The sequence below is a fragment of the Ictidomys tridecemlineatus genome, chromosome 3 (genome assembly GCF_052094955.1).
Source record: "Ictidomys tridecemlineatus isolate mIctTri1 chromosome 3, mIctTri1.hap1, whole genome shotgun sequence".
NCBI lineage: Eukaryota > Metazoa > Chordata > Mammalia > Rodentia > Sciuridae > Ictidomys > Ictidomys tridecemlineatus.
In genome coordinates, this window is record NC_135479.1 from 16,593,878 (window position 1) to 16,615,590 (window position 21,713).

The 21,713-nt window shown below is 40.4% G+C and overlaps 1 protein-coding gene across 10 annotated transcripts in view; it reads left to right on the forward strand.

The window, feature by feature from the left end:
• The first annotated feature begins 19,167 nt into the window (after positions 1-19,167).
• The window catches only part of Kansl1 (KAT8 regulatory NSL complex subunit 1), a 197,334-nt gene continuing 194,788 nt past the window's right edge, over positions 19,168-21,713 (forward strand). For 2 of the 10 annotated variants that reach the window (XM_078041930.1, XM_078041928.1), the window contains exon 1: positions 19,801-21,024. The gene's annotated coding sequence lies outside the window, so the exon portion shown is untranslated. Of the gene's footprint in view, positions 19,213-19,794; positions 21,025-21,713 lie in introns of those variants that run through there. The other 8 variants (XM_078041926.1, XM_078041931.1, XM_040268651.2 and 5 more) reach the window with 6 other exon arrangements.

The following is a 21,713-nucleotide window of genomic DNA, read 5'->3' on the forward strand; positions in this document are numbered from 1 at the left end:
CTAAGGGAAAAATTTTAAGAGGGCCCATGAGTCCATAGAGGATGGTGAGAGGGAGGTTAAAAGACTGCATGGGACAGAGCAGAATGGAGTAGAGAACCTGGAGGAAGCATAAGAATCTCCAAGAAGAAAAGGTGAAACAATAAATGCAAAACATTGAACACAGGTTGAACCTAACAGATCTTAGCCTTGGCTTAGGAGAAGAGCTTGAAAATTTGTGGGACTGTAGTGGCACCCCCTTTCTACACAGAAAAGTATTAACTGGGCTTCTCCAGAAATCTTCTCCATGGCTGATTTTAGGACTGTCCGCAAAAGAGTCTCTACAAGAGTTTAATGTAGTTAAACTCCCAATTTTCGTGTTGCCCTGTTTTACTTGGCCACTGGCAGGGAAGAAATCAGCACTCCAGGTGCTGAACACCCCCTTAGTAGTTTGTAGAAGTGTGTAAACAAGGTCTCTGGCCTTGAGCTGGGGCTTCACAAAGATGTCTACATTTTTAAGATAAGTTACCAATTGGGCTCCATGGTAACAGCTGACAGGGTCTGGAGGAAAGAAAGGGGAGAAGAAGCTCTCCCCTTCTCAGGTGTTCTCCTTAAAGGGTTAACTTCCCAGAACAGTGAAAGAAAAAGCTACTTCATGTGAACTTCTGAGCCCTTCCCCTTACATGCTGGGTGTAAAGTTCTGAAACTACTTGAACTCGGGGTTCAGGGGATTAATTGATTACAAAAGCTGTGCCCTCTGAACCTAGCTGCAGCCAAATAAAACTGTTGCCTGCTGTCTTCCGTGCCCTGTCCCTACAACAGGACCAGGATTGGCAACTTCATAGAAGCAGTGTTTCTGGCTAGAACCACTTACAAAAAGTACTAAAAGGGGAAATGTAAATCTCCAGAAGAAAAAGGAAAGCACATCAAATGTTCTCCCACCCCCACCAACAAAATCCTCAAACTCCACAAAACGGGGCAGAGCTAACAGAGGACAGCAAAGAAAATTCCTTTAAAAAGCATATGAAAGGGGGACTGGGGTTGTAGCTCAGTGGTAGAGTGCTTGCCTAGCACATGTGAGGTACTGGGTTTGATCCTCAGCACTACATACAAATAAATAAAGTTATTGTGTCCATCTACAGCTAAAAAAATATTCAAAAAAAAGTTAAGTTTGGTACTTCAAAAAAAAAAAAAGCATATGAAAGGGCTGGGGTTGTAGCTCAGTGGCAGAGTGCTTGCCTAGGATGCACGAGGCCCTGGGTTCGATCCTTAGCACCACATTAAAAAAAAAATAGAAAAGCATATGAAGCCAGGCACAGTAGTGCATACACCTATAATCCCAGCAATATGGGAGGCTGAGATATGCGGATTTTGAGTTCAAATCCAGCCTCAGCAACGGTGAGGCACTAAGCAACTCAGTGAAACACTGTCTCTAAAATATTTTTTTAAAGGACTGGGGATGTGGTTCAGTGTTTAAGCACCTTTGCGTTCAATCCCTGGCACCAAAAGAAAAAGGAGAAGGTGGGCATTGGGGACGCATGCCTGTAATCCAGCAGCTCAGGAGGCTGAGGCAGGAGGATCATAAATTTGAGGCCAGCTTCAGCAATTTAGCAAAACCCTGTCTCAAACAAAAAGGATTGGGGAATCTAGCTCAGTCATACATTGCCCCAGGGTGCAATCCTCAACACAGAAAAAACAAGGAAACTAATTTTTTTTTAAAAAATACACACACATATGTACATGTGAGAAAGTAAAAAGTCACCTTAATATAGAAAAAAATGAAAGAAATGTTGATACATGATTTAACTACAGTTTTGCATGGCAAATAATAATACAAAGCCCAGCACATTGGCACAAGGCCTTAATCCTAGCTTCTCAGGATGCTGATGCAGGAGGATTGCAAGTTCAAGGCCGGAGTCTAAGCAACTTAGACCCTGTCTAAAAATTAAGATTAAAAATGGGCTGGGGAAGAGTGCTTGGATAGCATGCTCAAGCCCCTGAGTTCAATCTCCAGTAACTAACACACACACACAAGCAAATGACAAGCTGAGAATAAGTATTTGAACATACATCACCAATGAAAGCAAACACTCTGAAGAAACGTGACTAGTGGGCTTCTTCACAGAACTTGGTTTTCAAATAAATATATTAAGGGCTGGGGTTGTGGCTCAGTGGCAGAGCACTTTCCTAGCATGTGTAAGACACTGTTTGATTCTCAGCACTGCATATAAATAAATAAAATAAAAGTCCATTGAGAAATAAAAAAAATTACAAAAAATAATAATAAATAAATATGTTAAAACTTTCACAAAAAAAGTTAATATTTCTATAAGACAAACCAGTGAAAAACATATTATTTCTCACCCAATAGAATGGCAAAAATTCAAAACTTTATGCTTAATGAAGCTATGGGGGAACAGGCACAACAGTCTCATGGTAGGAATTTGGTAGTATACAGCAAAATTCCATAGACTCTAGGAATTTCTCTTTGTTAATATGAAAATACCAATACGTATGTTTATTGCTTATTATTTGTCATTGCCAATATTGACAACTGTGAATGTCTAAGAATAGGAAAGGTGATTGGATAAACTGTAGTATATATATGAAGAAGTACTATGTAGCTGTAAAAAAAAGAATAAAGATGATCTCTATGAACTGTTATCAACTAATTTCCAGGAAAAATTAAAGAGCAAAGTATAGGACAGCATGCTATCTTTTGTATGAGAAAAAAAGGGGGGATTAAAAATATATACATTTATCTGCTTATAGTTACTAAAATAAAATAGACCTCAAAATAATGAAATTGTTTGCGTACAAGTATTTTCTCCATCTATACAAAGTGAGGTTTGTGTGGATAGAGAACATACTGGAGAAAGGAGTATAGAGTTCTCATGGCTTCCCACTATTGCTCCCATATCTTCCCTCCACCCTTAAGTACAATCTCTTCCTTTTGAGACTCATAATAACTATGAGACCCATTTCCACCTCAACTCCATCATCCATCAACCTTCATCCATTCCTAAATGGTAAGTGATGGTTCGGACACCTAGGTTTGTTACCCTCCTTTCCATCGTCCTGGCTAGCTTATCTATGCCTCATCTTTCCTCAATCTCTTCAGCTCCAGTGACCTTCCAGTCTGCAGTGGTCCCTCACCCAAGACCATGCAAGAGAGTTTACCAGGCCTGAAACAAGTCCATCACTGAAACTCTCTAGCTTACAAGACTCAAATTTCTGACCTATAGGCTTAACTCCTCTCAACATTCTTGCTTCCCTAACTCCCATTCCCTCAGTTCTTTCATCCATCTTCTGGAGGCAAGATCTTATTAATCTTTTTTTTTTAAATATATGTTTTTTAGTTGTAGGTGGACACAATATCTTTATTTTATTTATTTATTTTTATGTGGTGCTGAGGTTGGAACCCAGTGCTTCACACGTGCTAGGCAAGCGCTCTACTGCTGAGCCATGGCCCCAGCCCCCTATTAATCTTTCTTTAAATTTCTTTTTTTTTTTTTTTTGCAATGCTGAGGTTTGAACCTTGGACATGTTAGACAAGTGATCTACCACTGATCTATACTGCCACCCCAGTATGTTTTGATTCTGTTTTACTCCAAACCAGTTTTAGCTTCATGATCACTCAAATTGGGAGTCACAAACCTAGAACTATTTCCTTCTTTCCTCCCTTCCTCCCTCCATCTCTTTCCTCCTTCCTTTCGAACCAGGGATTGAACCCAGGAGCACTTAACCACTGAGCCACATCCCAGCTCTCTCTCTCTCTTTTTTTCTTTTCTTTCTTTCTTTTTTCTTTTTTTCATGTAATAGCTTTATTTTATTCATTTATTTTTATGTGGTGCTGAGGATTGAACCCGGGGCCTCACACATGCTAGGCATTCGTTCTATCACTGAGCCACAACCCCAGCCCTTATCCCATCCCTTTTTATGTCTTTATTTTTTTTTTTTAAGAGAGAGTGAGAGAGGGGAACAGAGAGAGAGAGAGAATTTTAACATTTATTTATTTTTTCTTAATTCTCGGCGGACACAACATCTTTGTTGGTATGTGGTGCTGCTGAGGATCGAACCCGGGCCGCACGCATGCCAGGCGAGCGCGCTACCGCTTGAGCCACATCCCAGCCCCTTATGTCTTTATTTTGAGACAGGGTCTCACTAAGTTGATGAGGCTGGCTTTGAATTCATGATCCTCCTGCCTGAATTTCCCAAGTCGCTAGGATTACAGGTGTGTGTCACTGTGCCCCCAAAGTAGAACACTTTCAAAGGGCCAAATGGATGACAACAATTGAGTGATAGGGTTTTGTGTCTTAGGCTGCTCAGTCTACCATAACAAAACACCATAATCTGGGTTGTTTAAACAACAGAATTCATTTTCTCATTGTTCTGGAGGTTGAAACTATAAGATCAATGTTCCCTAGGGGAGAGGGTCAAACCCAGGGCTTCATGCATGCTAAGAAAGCAACCTACCACTGAGCTAACCCTTGAGTCCCTTCCTTCTAGACCTTGAATTTCTTCTGGAAATAACTGTGTGTGTGTGTGTGTGTGTGTGTGTGTGTGTGTGTGTGTGTGTGTCTGAGAGAGAGAGAGAGAGAGAGAGAGAGAGAGGGAGTCTGTGTGTCTATGTGTGTGTTACAGTATATAATTGTATGATTACCTTACTAGTGTTACTCTGCACCACATACAGCCAGAGGAATGAGAAGTTGTGCTCCATTTGTGTACAGTGTGTCAAAATGCATTCTACTGTCAGGTATAACTAATTAGAACACATTAAAAAAAAATGAAGGGAGACCAATAGAAGAAGGGATAAGGGGGAGGGAGGAGAAGGAAAGGGGAGGCACTGGGGAATTAAATTGATCAAATTATACTATTTTATCATGTGCACATATGAATATATTATAACAAATCCCACTGTTATGTATAATTATAATGTACCAATAAATAATAAAATAATAATCTGGAGGAAAAAAATAAAATAAAATGCGTATGAAAAAGAATATTCCCAAGGGGTTAAATTTCTGGTGAGATCTTTCTTCCTGGTTTGCCTTCTCATTGTATCCTTATATAGTAGAAAGACAGCCAGCAAGCTCTCTGGTATCTCTTTTTTTTTAAATTGTATTTTTATTATATATATTTAAGATGTACACAACATGTTTTTGTTGTTTTTTGAGACAGGATCTCCCTAAATTGCTGAGGCTGATCTCAAACTCACCATCCTCCTGCCTCAGTCTCCCAAGAAACTGGATGTGCCACAGCACCTGGCTGGTGTCCCTTTCTGGGGGACAATGAGGGAGATATACTAGAAATTGCACCCAGGGATGCTTAACCACTGAGCTACATCCCCAGCCCTTTTTATTTTTTATTTTGATACAGTGTCTAGCCAAGTTGCTTAGGGCCTCACTAAATCACTGAGGCTGGCTTTGAACTTGCAATCCTCCTGCCAGAGTAGCTGGGATTATAGGCATGTGCCACCATAACCAGCTGATGTCTCTTCTTATAGGTACACTATTCCTTTTGGACCAGGATCCTACCTTTATAACCTCATTTAATAAGTGTATTGTGGGGACTGAGCCCAGTTTCACTCTACCACGGTGCTATACTCCCCAGCCCTTGTTATCTTTTATTTTGAGATAGGCTCTTGCTAAATTGCTAAGGGCCTTGCTCAGTTGTTTGAGATTCTCCTGGCTCAGCATCCTAAATCACTGGGATTACAGGCATACACTACCACTACCATGCCTGGCCCTTTGAATATTTTGAAAATCTCATCAGACCCATGAATTCCTCTCCCCCCACCTACCCCAGTACTGTGGATCAAAACCAGGTCTTCATGCATGCTAAGAAAGCAACCTACCACTGAGCTAACCCTTCAGTCCCTTCCTTCTAGACCTTGAATTTCTTCTGGAAATAATTGTGAGTATATGTGACTGTGTGTGTGTGTGTGTGTGTATGTGTGTGTGTGTGTGTGTGTGTGTGTGTGTGTATGTGTGTTAGTTACTGGGGATTGAACCCAGGGCCTCCTGCATGCTAAACCAGTGCTCTATGAGTTACATTCCCTTAAAATAACTTTTTTTTTTTTTAAGTACCAGGGATTGAACCCAGGGGTGCTTAATGACTGAGCCACATCCCCAGGCCTTTTTATTTTTTAATTTAGAGACAGGGTCTCTCTAAGCTGCTTAAGCCCTCACTAAATCGGGACTGGCTTTGAACTCCATTGAGACTGGCTTTGAACTTGCAATCCTCCTGCCTCAGCCTCCCAAGCTGCTGGGATTACAGATATGCCCCAGTGCCCCAGGGAAATAACATTTTAAATGCATAAAGTAAACCTTATACATTTAGCAAACTAAGAGGAGAATGAAACTTCCTCAACCCAATAAAGAAAAATCCACAACAGCATACTTAATAATGGAAGATTAAAAGTTTTTCTCTTAAGGTCACAGACAAAACAGGGATATTTACTCTTGCCACTTGTTTTCAACCCTGTACTAGAATTTCTTTTTTTTTTTTTTTAATTTTTACTATTTATTTTTTAGTTTTCGGCGGACACAACATCTTTGTTTGTATGTGGCGCTGAGGATCGAACCTGGGCCGCATGCATGCCAGGCGAGCACACTACCACTTGAGCCATATCCCCAGCCCTGTACTAGAATTTCTAGCCAGTGCAATTAGCAAGAAAAAGATATACAACAAATAACTCAATCAATAAATGGGCCAAGGAACTAAACAGACACTTTTCAGAAGAGGATATACAATCAATCAACAAACATATGAAAAAATGTTCAACATCTCTAGCAATTAGAGAAAAGCAAATCAAAATTACTCTAAAATTTCATCTCACTCCAATTAAGAATACAAACAGGGGCTGGGGTTGTAGCTCAGTGGTAGAGTGCTCACCTAGCACACATGAGGCCCTGGGTTCAATCCTCATTACCACATGAAAATTAAATAAAGATTGTATGCCCACCTACAACTAAAAATAAATACAAACAGGGCTGGGGATGTGGCTCAAGTGGTAGCGTGCTCGCCTGGCATGCGTGCGGTCCGGGTTCAATCCTCAGCACCACATACAAACAAAGATGTTGTGTCTGCCAAGAACTGAAAAATAAATATTAAAAAACTCTCTCTCTCTCTCTCTCTCTCTCTCTCTCTCTCTCTCCCCCCCCCCTAAAAAAACTTTAAAAAAAATACAAACAAATAAGTGTTGGCAAGGATGTGGGGGAAAAGGCACACTCATACACTGCTGGTGGGACTGCAAATTCGTGCAGCCAATCTGGAAAGCAGTATGGAGATTCCTTGGAAAGCTGAGAATGGAACCACCATTTGACCCAGCTATCCTACTCCTCAGTCTATACCCAAAGAACATAAAAACAGCACACCACAGGAACACAGCCACATCAATGTCTATAGCAGCACAATTCACAATAGCTAAATTATGGAACCAAACTAAATGCCCTTCAGTAGATGGATAGGGAAACTTTGGTATATCCACAATGAAACATTCCCCAGCATTAAAAGAGAATAAAATCAGGGCAATGGATGAAGTTGGATGAAACAAGCCAATCCCAAAATATCAAAATATCAAAAGCCAAATGTTTTCTTTAATATGAGGATGCAGACGCATAATGGCGATTGTGCGGGGAGCATGGGAGAAATGGAGGAACTTTAGATAGGGCAAAGGGAAGGGAGGGGAAGGGAGGGGACTAGGGGGTAGGAATAACGGTGGAGTGAATTAGACATCATTACCCTAAGTATGTGTATAAGACCCCAAATGGTGTGAAAATATTCTGTCTACAATCAGTGTCTTGAAAAATTGTGCTTTAGGGCTGGGGTTATAGCTCAGCAGTGGAGTGCCCGTGCAGGGCCCTGGGTTCAATCCTCAGCACCACATAAAAATAAATAAAAATAAAGGTGGGCTGGGGATGTGGCTCAAGCGGTAGCGCGCTCACCTGGCATGCGTGCGGCCCGGGTTCGATCCTCAGCACCACATACCAACGAAGATGTTGTGTCCGCCGAGAATTAAAAAAAATAAATATTGAAAAGTTTAAAAATAAATAAATAAATAAATAAATAATAAAAATAAAAATAAAGGTATTGTGTCCAACTACAAATAAAAAATAAAATATTTTAAAAATTGTGCTCTATATGTATAATATGAAATGAATTGCATTCTGCCATCATGTATAAGAAATCAGAATAAATAAAAAATAAATAAAAGGAAAAGAAAAAGATATACAAATTGGAAAGGAAAAAATAAAACTATCTTTCTTTGTACATAACATGACATTGTCTGTAAGATAGCCTAAGGAATCCAAAAACTTGTAAGAACTAGAAGCCCTTTCATTTTTTTTTTTTGTTTTTGTAGCGGTAAAGATCAAATATAGGGCTGGGGATGTGGCTCAAGCAGTAGCGCGCTCGCCTAGCATGCGTGCGGCCCGGGTTCGATCCTCAGCAGCACCACATACCAACAAAGATGTTGTGTCCGCCGAGAACTAAGAAAAAAATAAATAAATGTTAAAATTCTCTCTCTCTCTCTGTCCCCCTCTCTCTCTCACTCTCTCTAAAAAAAAAAAAAAAAAAAGAAAAGAAAATTTAAAAGATCAAATATAGGCCTAGTATATGGTAGATAAGCCCACTACGGAGCTATTCCCCTGTTAAAACTAAGAACGAGTTCAGCAAAGTTGTAGGACACAAGATCAACATTCAAAAATTAATTGTATTTCTGCATAATTTTACCAAAATGCTAGACATTTTTCTAATTAATTTATTTGGTTTCTAAAGAATTCACACCAAGCTGGTCACAGTGATGCACACCTATAATCCCAGCAGCTTGGGAGGCTGAGGCAGGAGGATCACAAGTTCTAAACAACCTTGCTTCTTGGTGAGGCTCTAAGCAAATCAGTGAGACCCTGTCTCAGAATAAAAATATTAAAAAGGGATGGGGATGTGGCTTAGCAGTTAAGCATCCCTGGATTCAATCCCCAGTACCTCCCTTGCTGGGGAAAAAAGATCAAAACACTTAGGAATAAATTTAACTAAGGAGGTGCAAGACTTTATGCAATGAAAAACTACAAAGCATTGTTGAAAGAATTTTCAGCCAACTTAAATACATTATGAATTGGAAGGTGTGTTGGTCAGTTTTTAAGCCATGTCACAAAATACCTGAGAAAAACAACTTAGAGGAGGAAATTTTTACTTTGGGTCAGTTTCAGAGGTTTCAGCCTATGGTCAGCTGGCTCCATTGCTTTCAGGAGCCAGAAACGTCATGAGGCAGAAATATCATGTTGGAAGGGTCTAGTGGAAGAAAACTGCCCATGTCAGGGCATCCAGAAAGGAGAGAGAGAGAGAAAGGAGAGGAAAGTGGTTAGAGACAAGATTAAGTCCCCAAAGGCCTGCCTCCAAGGACCCATTCCCTTAACTAGGTCCCACCTCCTAGAATTTCTATCATCTCCCAATAGCACCACCAGCTTGTGACCAAGTCTTCAACACATGAGGTTTGGGGAATATTCCAGATTCAACTGTAATAGAAGGCTTACGGTTAATATATTGATACCCCCAACACTGATCTACAGATTTAGCATAATTCCTAGCATAAAGAACCAACTTTCTCTTTCATAAAAATGGACAAGCTGATTCTAAAATTCATGTGGGGTAGGAGTGTAGTTTAGTGGTAGAATGATTGCCTAGCATGTGTCTAACTCAGATCTGTATGATCTACCTGCTCAGCTACCTAGTGGTCATCTTCTGAGATGATTCTGATGTCCCACAGACATCTCAAACTCAAAATGCCAAAAGCCACATGCAACTCTTAAACTTTCTTCATTCTCTCTGTATGTGATAGGCACCCTCATTCCATTCCTCCTTTCCTTTCATGGGTCACTCAGGCTAAAACCCTGCCGGTCATCTCAGCATCCCACCCATGGTCCTCACACCCTATCAGTTCTACCTTCCAAGTACCTCTTGGATTCAGCATCTCCTTTCTATTCCTATTTCTGACATTGTCTTTTCTTCAGGTCCGCACGATTTCTCCCTTGGGTTTCTTCGCAGACTCCTAGCTACTCTCCTTGCCTCCAGTCTCACCTCTGATCAATTTTTCATTTTTTTACCAAGGGTGATATTTCTAAAGTGTAAATGTAGCCATATCTCCTGCAGGCTTAGAATCTCTCAAAAAAAGTTCTCCACTTCTCAAGGGTGACATATAACACCTCTCAACACCACATAACAGGTGCTCTGCAAGTTGATCCTACCTTCTTCTCCAGACAGTGGTTTTCCTCGAATAAGGAGTTCTTGTCTGTAGGCTGACCCGCTCAATCTGAATGTCTAAGGATAGCGCTCAGGAGGCTATTTTAATAAGGGTGGTTTTCATGCATATTAAATCCTGAGAACCACCAGTCTACATTAATCTCTTTTAGTTTTCTTTCTTGGATTTCATGCTTTAACCACAAGGAGCTATCTGTTTCTGGAAAACTGTACGCTATCCCTCACCTTCTGGAATTCACACATGCTATTCCACCAGCCCCTCTTCCCTCTAGTTCAGCACTCATCCCATTGTAATGGCTGTGTCTTCTTTTGTCTATGTCCCCACTTCTTTTTTTAAAAAAAAAAAAAAAATTTTAGTTGTAGACGGACACAATACCTTTATTTATTTATTTATTTTAATGGATACAATACCTTTATTTATTTATTTTTATATAGTGCTGAGGATGGAACCCAGTGTCTCTCACATGCCAGGCAAGTGCTCTCCCACTGAGGTACACCCCCAGCCCTCCCCACCTTCTTTTAAACTTGAAGGCAAGTGGTGCCATTTCATTCATTGTTGTACTTTTAGGGCTTTGGCAGGGCCAGACACATAGGATGTGCTCAGTGACTGTTTTCATAATGAACATTAAGCTGGACAGAAACCTAGTTGCTAAAGCAGGCAGTATCCAACTAAGGGGGTCTCATGAAGAGGAGTCCAGTAATACGTACTATCATTCAGAAATAAATAGGATCAATATATAGCTACTTCCATTTTACTCCAGCCCTATTGAATACCTGCCCAATGATCTCATAACTAAATTGATGACAGAGGGAATACAAAGAAATGATAATTATATAATTAATTAAAAATTAAATACAAAGGAAGGTGGTTGGGAGCTGTTCAGGATCTCATCTCTTTATACATTTAATACAGAAGGACAGAGTCCTTAGCATTCACCAAGCTTTTTATTGAGCACCAATTATGTGCAAGATTCTTCCTGGGCTAAACTTTACAAGAACCCTTTGAAAAAACTGAGGGAGAGAGTCACTAAATATTTGCCTAAAGTTCAATGGCTGTACACTAAACCCATGGCTACTGGAACTTGATGTTCAGTGACTGACTTTGCCCCAGAAAATATTCCTGCCCTTGTTGTTTACACGCAGGTCACAACAAATCTCTTAGACACGTTTGAATATCTGAACCAAACTTAAGGATTAGGTTTTTTTTATAGTGGTTCAGGTATATCAACTTTGTCTAGAAAACATGACCAATTATTATTACATAATAAGATCTAAATGCTATTGTTGAAGTGATAAAAGGCGGAGGGACAGAACTGGCTTGCTCTCCTAATGTAAGTACCCCTGGTTCCTTGTATCTCCATTAACCCACCTCACATCATAGTGTGCTGCAATTGCTTGTTGGACCTGGAGAGTGGTTTTCATGTTCATTGCTGCCCTTCTAGCACAGAACCTGGTATGTGGAAGACACTCCAACCTAGGGACAAGCTGGGACTAGCTAACTGGGACCAGCATAAACTTCTTAACTTTGCCTAGTCTGGCTAGGTCGCATGACTGTAATCTCAGTGGCTTGGAATGCTGAGGCAGGAGGATCCCAAGTTCAAAGCCAGACTCAGCAACCACAAAATGCTTAGCAACTCGATGGGATCCTGTTTCTAAATAAAATACAAAATAGGGCTGGGGATGTGGCTCAATAGTTGAGTGCCCCTGAGTTCAATCCCTAGTACAACACACACACACATACACACACACACACACACACTTTGCCTAGTCTGTCCAGTCACCAAAATTTTCCCTAGTGTCAGGATTCTATCCATGTATGAAACTTAAAAAATAAATAAATGTTTTAAAGAACCTGGGGATGTAGCTCTGGGTAAGGTCTTGCCTAGCATGTGCAAGCCCTGAGTTCTATCCCCATTAGGACTGAAAAAAAAATTCATGTTTAGTTTAAAATTTGAACTTTTGTCCTTACCTTATAGAGAAGGACATGAGATATCTATGTGTCTGATTTTAAAAAAGAGCTTGGAACATCTTTTCCTCGGCATACCCAGTAATTATTTATCTAGGATTCTGTGATAAAACAAAATACAGGACTGGGGTTATGACTCAGTGGTAGAGTGCTTGACTCACATGTGTGAGGCCCTGGGTTTGATTCTCAGCACCACATATAAATAAATGAATAAAATAAAGATCCAGCAACAAATAAAAGATATATTTAAAAAAATACAGAAGACAGTGTCTGCCCTCATTTTATTTATCTATTTTAGTCCTGGAAATTGAACCCACGTACTTTACCACTGAGCTATATCCCCAGTCCTTTTTATTTTTTATTTTGAGACAGGGTCTTGCTAAAGACCCTGAGAGTCTAAGTTTCTGAGGATGGCTTTGAACTTACGATCTGCCTGCCTCAGACTTCTGAGTTGCTGGCATTACAGGTGTGCACCACCCTCCTGGCTAATTCATTTCTTGATTCATGCATATTCTACCACCATTATACTTCCAGGTTACTGAGGAGTAAGGAAGGACTGAAAGGATTGTGGCTTCCCTTGTCTTCTTTTCTCTTTTTTATCTTTTCTCCTTACTCTTACTTTTATCCCTACCCCTCCCCCTTTCCCTTCTCCGTTTCTCCCCCCAGTACTGGGGAGTGATTCAGGGAGTGCTTTACCACTGAACTTGCAATTAACTAATAAAGACAAAAAACATGAACAACAAAGGGTGTGTCATGCTCCCTTGGTCCTTTGTGTTTCATAGAATGCTATTGCCTGCTTTCTGAGTCTGAAGCAAGTTCTCTGAGGGTCGTCAGCTTCTGGCTTCCCAGTCATATATGCAACTTATTTGATGCTCTGAGTCTTGCCAAACTCCCATGCGTCAGAAATCCTCCAGGATTCCGTGCTTACAAGTTATCACGAAGTCTGTATTTGGGGCAGCAAGGAGGCTGCCCCTGCTCCTCTGCTCACACATTCGCTTCACTGTCCCAAGTTCACAAGTAAAATTATTAACAATTTCAGATGGCAACAAGGGCATGTGGGGTCCGACTGAGCTCAGGGCCCTGTATGACTACACAGGTCACATGCCCATAAAGCCAAACCAGGTGATAAGAGCAGGATTCAACCACAAAATATTTAACCAGTTCTATAATAAAGTACATTTGGGTTTTATCCCCTCCCCCTCATCTTTTGCTATTACAATGTTTGTTAAAAGATAGACAAGATGGGCATGATGGTGCTAGCCTGTAATCCCAGCTACTGAAGAGGCTGAGGCAGGAGGATTGCAAGTTCATGGATAGCCTGGGTAACCTACCCAGATCTTGTAACAAAATAAAAAATAAAAAGAGCTGGGGATGTAGCTTGAGTTCAATCTCCAGTACAGAAGAAGGAAGAAAGAAAAAAGAAAAGAAAAAAAGAAAGACAAGCAAACAGGGACTAGAGGTGTAAGTCAGTCAGAGAAAGTAGGACATGCTTAGCATGCTCCAGGCCCTATATTTAATCCCCAGCACTGAAAAGAAAAAAAAAAAAAAAAAAAGCAAAGTAAGCATACCATTAACCCGTGTACATACGGGGTATCACAAAAATTGGAAACAGGGAAAATATTTATTATACTTTTCGTTAATGTACTCTGATATAATCTCAATTATGTTCTCTGGTTGAGATTTGCACCCTCTTAATCTTGGGTAACTCTGTGATAACAATGAGATAAATGGCCCAATGTTTCCAGACCTTTCAGAGAATATATCAGTAGGATAAATTCTACAGCATCAAACAGTGTCTGCTATGTGGGAAGGCTCTGTGAATATTTAAGGAAATTAATGGATAAAATTCCTAGAGGTGGAATTGCTGAATTAAAGGGTGTATATGCATTTATAATATCAATTGTTCCAATTTATATTTTCACTAGTGAAGTAAAACAATGGCTATTTTTCTTCTGTTACCATCACAATGTTAGCAAGCATTGTTTATCTTTGTGATCTGTTAGATGAAATATTTCAGAGCAGTTTTAATGCTTGTGCTTTTGTGAAGTTGAGCATCTTTGCATTCAAGAGCCATTTGCATTTTTCTTTTTATGAAATTCTGACATATATTTTTCCAGTTTTGTGCAGAGATTTAAAAATTTTTATTGTGAAACATAACATACATGCGGAAAAGTAAATAAAACTTTTTGTATATTTCAATAGGTAGTTGTAGAACAAATACTTATGTGCCGTCACCTTGTAAAAAGTAGAACACCAGCAACCTCTTAGAATCACGATTTAACTTGTGTGTGTGTGTTGTGTGTTACTGGGGATTGAATCCAGGACCTTGCACATGCTAGGCAAGTGCTCTTACACTGCACTACATCGCAAACCCTTTTTAAACATTTTTAATTTGAAACCAGTGGCATGTATCTAAAATCACAGCAACTCTAGAGGCTGAGGCAGAAGGATTCATGTTTGAGGCTGGCCTCAGAAACTTAGTGATACTCTGTCTTAAAATAAAAATAAAAAGTTCTGGAGTGTAGCTCAGTAGAGAACCCCTGGATTCAATCCCCAGTAAATAACACATACACACACGCGCGCACACACACAACCAAACATTTTTTTTTTTTTTTTTTCAGACAGGGTCTTTTTAATGTGATCCTCCTGCCTCTCAATTTAACCATTTTATGTGTGGATATTTGGGATGTTTTCAGTTTGGGCAATAAGGAACAATGCTGTTATGAATATTCTTATGTGTAAACCTTATACTTAAAATTCTACATTTTCTTATAATATATGTCTAGTAGTGGGACACCTGGGTAATAGAATATGGATATCTTAAATTTTACTAGGTTTTGTCAAAGTCTTTTCTAAAATAATTTACTAGTTTACACTTCCACCAGCAGTATAAGAATTGCTGATCTTTATGAAGTCTTTTTGGACAGTTTTGAAGAATGTAGCCCTTTATAAAATGAGCAGTGATTTTTTTTTCCAAGTTTACGATTCTTTTAAAGAGTGACCAATCTTCCCCAGTAGAGGAATGAAAAATATAACTGCAAGACATGGAATATTCTTTGAAACATTTAAGTGAAAAATAAGTGTTCTGGGTTAACCTTCTTATTGCTCTTAATTTACTCATTCATGTCATTAACACAACTAATCATGCCAGACATTTTCATGAATTGACCTGGAATTCAAGATGTAAAATATAATAACAATGATAGTTAACAACTGAGTATTAAGCCTATATTAGGCATTTTTTTGAGGGGAGGGTAGGTACTGGGATTGAACTCAGGGGCACTTGACCACTGAGCCATATCCCAGGTCTATTTTGTATTTTTTTAGAGACGGCGTTTCACTGGGTTGCTAAGCACACCTTGCTGTTGCTGAGGTTGGCTTTGAACTTTCGATTCTCCTGCCTTAGCCTCCCGAGCTGCTGGGATTACAGGTGTGCACCACGGTGCCAGGTTGTTAGGCACTTTAAAAATCCATTTTATGTATTAACCAATTTAATACTCACAAGATAGTGAGGACTAAATGTTTATATATTTATTTTTTCTTCACATTTTTATGGGTACATTATAGTATATTTATATATTTATAAGGTAATGAGGACTAATATTCATTCCCCTAAATATTAATTGAGCACCTCCTATGGCAGGCACTTTTTAATGCCCTAGAATTTATCTCCTACTGATATATTATCTGAAAAGTCTGATAGTACAATATGTAGGTACTATTTCTTGCCCCATTTTATTGATAAAAATTAATAAGAAGCTGAATTGAAGGTCTTATTTACGGCTGCTTTAAATAGAAATAATTTAGAGAAAAGAGTCTTAACTGGTAAAGATGTTTAATTTTTAAAATTAATTTTTTTAGTTGTAGATGGACATGATACCTTTATTTAATTTATTTATTTTTATGTGGTGCTGAGGATCGAACCTAAGGCTTAGCACTCTACCACTGAGCCACAATCCTAGTCCAATATGTTTAACTTTTATAATTTGTTTTCCTTCTTGGAAACGAGTGATACACCATCCTGGCCCCCTATTCCCAATCATCTCAGATCTACAATAAGTCTCAAGCATTCTCCTTCCCTCCCTTTACCCTTTGTTCCTATCTCTGCAGCACTGGGAATCAAATACAAGGTCTCATGCAAGCTAGATAAGTGCTCTACTACTCAGCTACACCCACAGCCCATGCTCTTTTTTTTTCTTTGAACAAAGATAAGATGTAAATATGTTTCTTTCAAGTCCCATTCATATTTTGTTGTTCTTTGTGTCACAGGATGTCAGATATCTATCTCCTGGCATGATTAGGAACAAGAGAGTGTTTGGAGCAAGGGGAAGAAGAAGAGAGAGGGGCTGGGGATGTGGCTCAAGCAGTAGCATGCCCGGGTTCAATCCTCAGCACCACACACAAATAAAGATGTTGTGTCCGCCGAAAACTAAAAAATAAATTAAAAATTAAAAAAAAAAAAGAAGAGAGAGACAAGGAAGGGCAGATAAGGAGTGTATGAAGGGTGGGAAGGATGGTTTCTTTAGGGAAGGATTCCTTTCTCTTCCTTTTTCAGACAGGTTTTCACTATGTTGCCCAGGCTGACCTCAAACTCCTGGGCTCAAGTGATTCTCCACCTGAGCCTCCTGAATAGCTAGTACCACAAATGCAAGTCACCATGCTTCCCTTTGGGTAGGGTTTCTTATTCTGTGGTCCACAGATTAAGAAATCTATGAATTTGAAACAGGAAAAATAATGTCTTTTTTTTTTCCCCCATTTTTTTTGGTTAGTAGGGATTGAACCTAGGGGTGCTTTATCACTGAGATAAATCCCCAGCCCTTTTTATTTTTTATGTTTTTGGTACGGGGATTGAATTTAGGGACTCTCAACCACTGAGCCACATTCCCAGCCCTATTTTGTATTTTATTTAGAGACAGAATCTCACTGAGTTGCTTAGTGCCTCAATATTACTGAGGCTGGCTTTGAACTTGTGATCCTCCTGCCTCAGCCTCCCAGCTGCTGGGATTACAGGCATGTGCCACTGCACCCAGATTTATTTATTATTTTTAGGCAGGGTACTGCTAAGGTGTTGAGGTTCTTACTAAATTGCTAAGGCTGGCCTTTGAACTTGCAATCCTCCTTTCTCAGCTTCCTAAATTGCTGGGATTATAGGTATGTGCCACCATGCTCAGCAATAATATGCCTTTAATTATGCTGTAGTCCAAGAAAAAAATGGGTATTTATCTCAATTACAGAGAGACAACAAACTAGTATTAACAGTACCTGTGATCTTGTCATCAATAAGAATCACAGATATTTTCACAGTATATTATAATAGTTATTGCAGATATCTTAAAATAACATTTATGCTTATTTATGACATAAAATTTATAGTGGTAATTTGGCCTGTCATTAGATTTTAATACATTAATAAAAAAAGCACGTTACCATACTTTTAGAAGCTGTATTTTAATGTAGATAGTTTCCTTTGGGTTCCTATGTATGTTTGTTATGAATTTTAAATTCTGAGAAGGGGTCCATATGTGTCACCAGACTACCAAAAGGTCTGTGGTGTGAAAATGTTAAGATTTCTGGTTTATGGCTGGGAATGGTGGCACATACCTATAATTACAGCTGATCCAGAGGCTGAGGCAGGAGGATCACAAGTTCAGAGGCAGCCAGTACTCTGTCTCAAAATAAAATTTAAAAAGGGTGGGAATGTAGCTCAGTGACAGTGTTTGCCTTCAACGTGCAAGGTTCAGCATTGGGTTTGATCCTGGTACTTAAAAAAAAAAAAAAATTCTGACTTATGGGTATTTTCTTGACTTTCATTCTTATTGTCACATGATTACGAGGTCTAAAGAAGGTTCCTTAAGTGAGCCTCAAGACCCGTGAGGTTCTCACGGTTTTATTACTCCGTTTTGCCAGAACCACTTGCTGCTTTATCTTTTATGCTGCTTCAATTAGTCTTTCTTTTCTTTTTCATCCTCCTGACTTTTACTGTGGTGTTTTTTCACGCTTCTTGGGAGTTGTTTATGCTTTAGTATGTTGTAGACAACCATGTTTTTGGGCAAAGTACCCCATATCTTTTTCAGTCCAGATTGTCCACTCTCTCCCAAGTTCCAGAACTCCAGTTGTCTCTGGGACAACACTTGGTTTATCCCTGGAATCTGGAACTGAACAAATTAAAAATTAAGATTTCTCTCTAAATCTGCATGTTGTCCTAATTTTCTTGGACAAACATTCAAGAACTCTCTGTCCCTTGGTTTTATGACCTTAGATTATTTAAACATTTAAATAGACTATTTTTTTTTTATTTGAGCCTTTAAGAATGGTACAGAAATCAAAAACTACAAAGAATATGCAGTGAGATTCTTCCTCCCACCTGGTTCCCTAAGCAATCAGATTACCTTCTAGGAGGTAAGCACTGTCACCAGTTCTGAGAGTGATTTTTGATTTTTTCTTATATCAGCTGTAACTGAAGTCCTTCCTTGTCTGTGAGATGTGTGCCCTTTCTTTTTCAGGCCCTCACGACCTTATATATGGTTGACTTTATAAATATTTGTATGTGTATATTTTACATACAGATATAAAATCGCCCCCTATGGCCTTCCGGCCTTGAGTTTTTATCGCGTCGCTTCCTGGATGAAGAACCTAAAGGGTGAGGGGTCGGGGTTTTGGGTGATGGAGAAGAGGACCTAAGGGACTTAGGTAGGGGGTTCGAAGTGGTCGACTGATGTGAAGCACTGCCGGGATTCCTATTTCTCCCACCTCAGGCCCTCTTCCAATCCTCGCGTCCTAAAGCCTCTCATTTCCAAAGGCCCATACAGAGACAGAGACAGCGAGATACACAGAGACAAGAGACGCCGAGGCACCAGCATCCCTCTCCCCCTTCTGTCCCGCCCCGCCAGCCTGACGGACATCCGCTCTCAGCCAATGGCGCCTACGATATGCCTTGGAGGAGCCAATGAGAGACAGAGGAGGGCGGAAGGTTCCCCGCCCCCACTTCTAGGCTTGGTTGAGCCGTGCAGGTAGGTCCGGGGCTGGGGGAGCCGCCGTTGGCACTGGTGCCCCGGGGGGTGGGGGCATGAGTGGGTAGAGGTGATGGTGGGGAAGGGGAGGCGGCCCCCTACGGGGAGCCCGAGGGGGGCGGCGCGGCCGGGAGGCGGGGGGCCGAGCGGCCCGGGGAGCGGGCGCCGCGAAGGGCCCTGGAAGCGGCTGGGCTGGGGGAGCGGGTACGCGTGTGCGGGGCTGAGGGACTCCCGCCCCGCGCCCACCCGTAGGCCTGGGCCACAGGCTGCCCACCGAGCGGCCGGGGGCCTGGCCGCCTTGGGGGGCGGGCCGGGCCGGGGGTGCCGAGCGGAGCCTGGGGCGGCAGGCCGAGCCGAGGTGGGACGGACCGACGCGGAGAGGAAGGGAAGCTGCATCCCGCGGGCCGCCCCCTCTTGAAGAGAGCCGGGGCAACGGCCACCGGCGCCTCTACCCCGAGCCCACTGCCCCACTAGCCCCCTCCCTAACAATGGGAATGGGGCAGGAGGAGTCGCCCCACTGCGGGAAGGCTGGCGGAGGGGGGGGGCGGCGGAGGTTTGGGACTAGGGTCCAAGGCGGGGGGAGGGGTGAGAACCCGGGCTCTCCCCTTTCTCTTATCTCGCTGTCTTTGGAGGTGGGAATCTTGGGGGGGGGCGGTTCTTAAACCCTCCTGAGATTGGGTCAAGAGTCAAAACTCCTCCCGCCCCCTCCCCCCAATCCGACGAGCGGTAAGGAAAGTGATGGACAAGTGTTCGAAGCCGAAGTGACAAACGCTTAGCAAGAACAAATCCACTCTGGAGGTTTTCAATATTTACATTTTTTTTAAGTGAGGGTACTTTACTCTTTCAATTTTTTTTTTCAGAATTTATGTTTTAAGAGGTGAGTGCTTTATGTTTGTCCCTACTCAGGGCAATCCTCCATTTTAAGCGAAGCAGTAACTGGTTAAGCTGGAATTTCATTCAGGCCTAGGACTTGAACAAGGATCCTGTAGGAGGTCATTTAGTTCATCCTCTTGCCTGCATACAAACTTAAATTGTATGGTCTGCTTTTAAAGATATCTAGGAAAGAAGGGTCTTTTATTTTCTTGTACTACTTGGGTGAAGAACAGGTCTTATTTTTCACATAAACCGATGCATAAACTTAAGTTTAAGAAAATTTAGGACAGTTGGAATCATCAGAGGTTTTTAATTTACTGAGTACAATTAAATGTGGCAAGGATCTTTTTTAGGTGGTCAATTAACAAGTCACTTTTTGGTAATTATGAAATACTGTGGATAATCATGTTTTCTGTCCGGGATTTTGGTTTTCTAATTCTTTGATAAACAGTTTTATATTCTATAATATGTGTTACATATTTATTTCTTGTTTATGTAAAGTGTTTTTCTCACACACATCCACCCACACATTTGCCTTTTCCAAAGGGAGTTTTATCTTGCATACCTTTTTTTTTTTATATATTTATTTTTTAGTTGTAGATAGACACACTACCTTTACTTTTTTATTTTTATATGATGCTGAGGATCAAACCCAGTGCCTCAAGTGCTATGCAAGCACTCTACCACTCTACCATTACCTTTTCCGGTTGATGAAAAAAGCTAGAACTTCCAAGTTTTTTCACAGATAGCTGAAATCAATTCGTGTATTTTATTTTTTTCTCTAAATGAAAATCCTTTCTTTCAGAAACCTTCTTGAAACAATTTTCCTACTTGCTCCTATCTGGTGACTGAGGGAATTACTAAGACTCTTCTCGTTCATTTCTGAGTATTGTCTGAACTATTCCTGACACTATGAATGCTATTTGGATGCCTCTTAAGGTAAGATGTGTTGTTTTTCGTTACCAAGTTTATTTTATTGACTTTTTTAAAATTGAGAAATTTCGATTCTTAGATTTGTACTCTTCAGTCCCCTTACCCTTTCCTGTCAAAACCTTAGTATTAATTTCCTAGGATTTGTAAATTGTTATTGTTCTTGATTATTGGTATAGAATATTAGTGCAGTTCTCAAATCAACATTTAGTATAATGATGTGTTTATCTTTTTAACTTTAAATTATAACAGCCTGCATACTTGTAGAATTCTGTTCCAATCCTGGTAGCATGGATTGGCATTCAGACTTCCAGGTTCATTTTCAAACAGGTACTTTAGAGTCATAGGTACTAGGGTGTGTCCCACTCTTGCAAATCAGTAGCTGATTCACGTGTTACAAAAGATGTGTCATTAACCATTTGTTTACTCTGAAACTTCATGTAGTATATTAGAACACTCTAAGGCCTGCTGGTTTATATGTACAACTCTTTGGAGAGTCCTCCTGTTGCACCATAGGTGTGTGAGATTTTTAAATTTATTTTTTGGTACTGGGGATTGAACCTAAGGGTGCTTTACACAGAGCTACATTCCTAACTCTTTTTATTTTTTAATTTGAGAACAGAGTCTTGGTAATTTACTGAGCATCTTGCTAAGTTGCTGAGTCTGGCCTTGACTTGCAATCCTTCTGCTTCATCCTC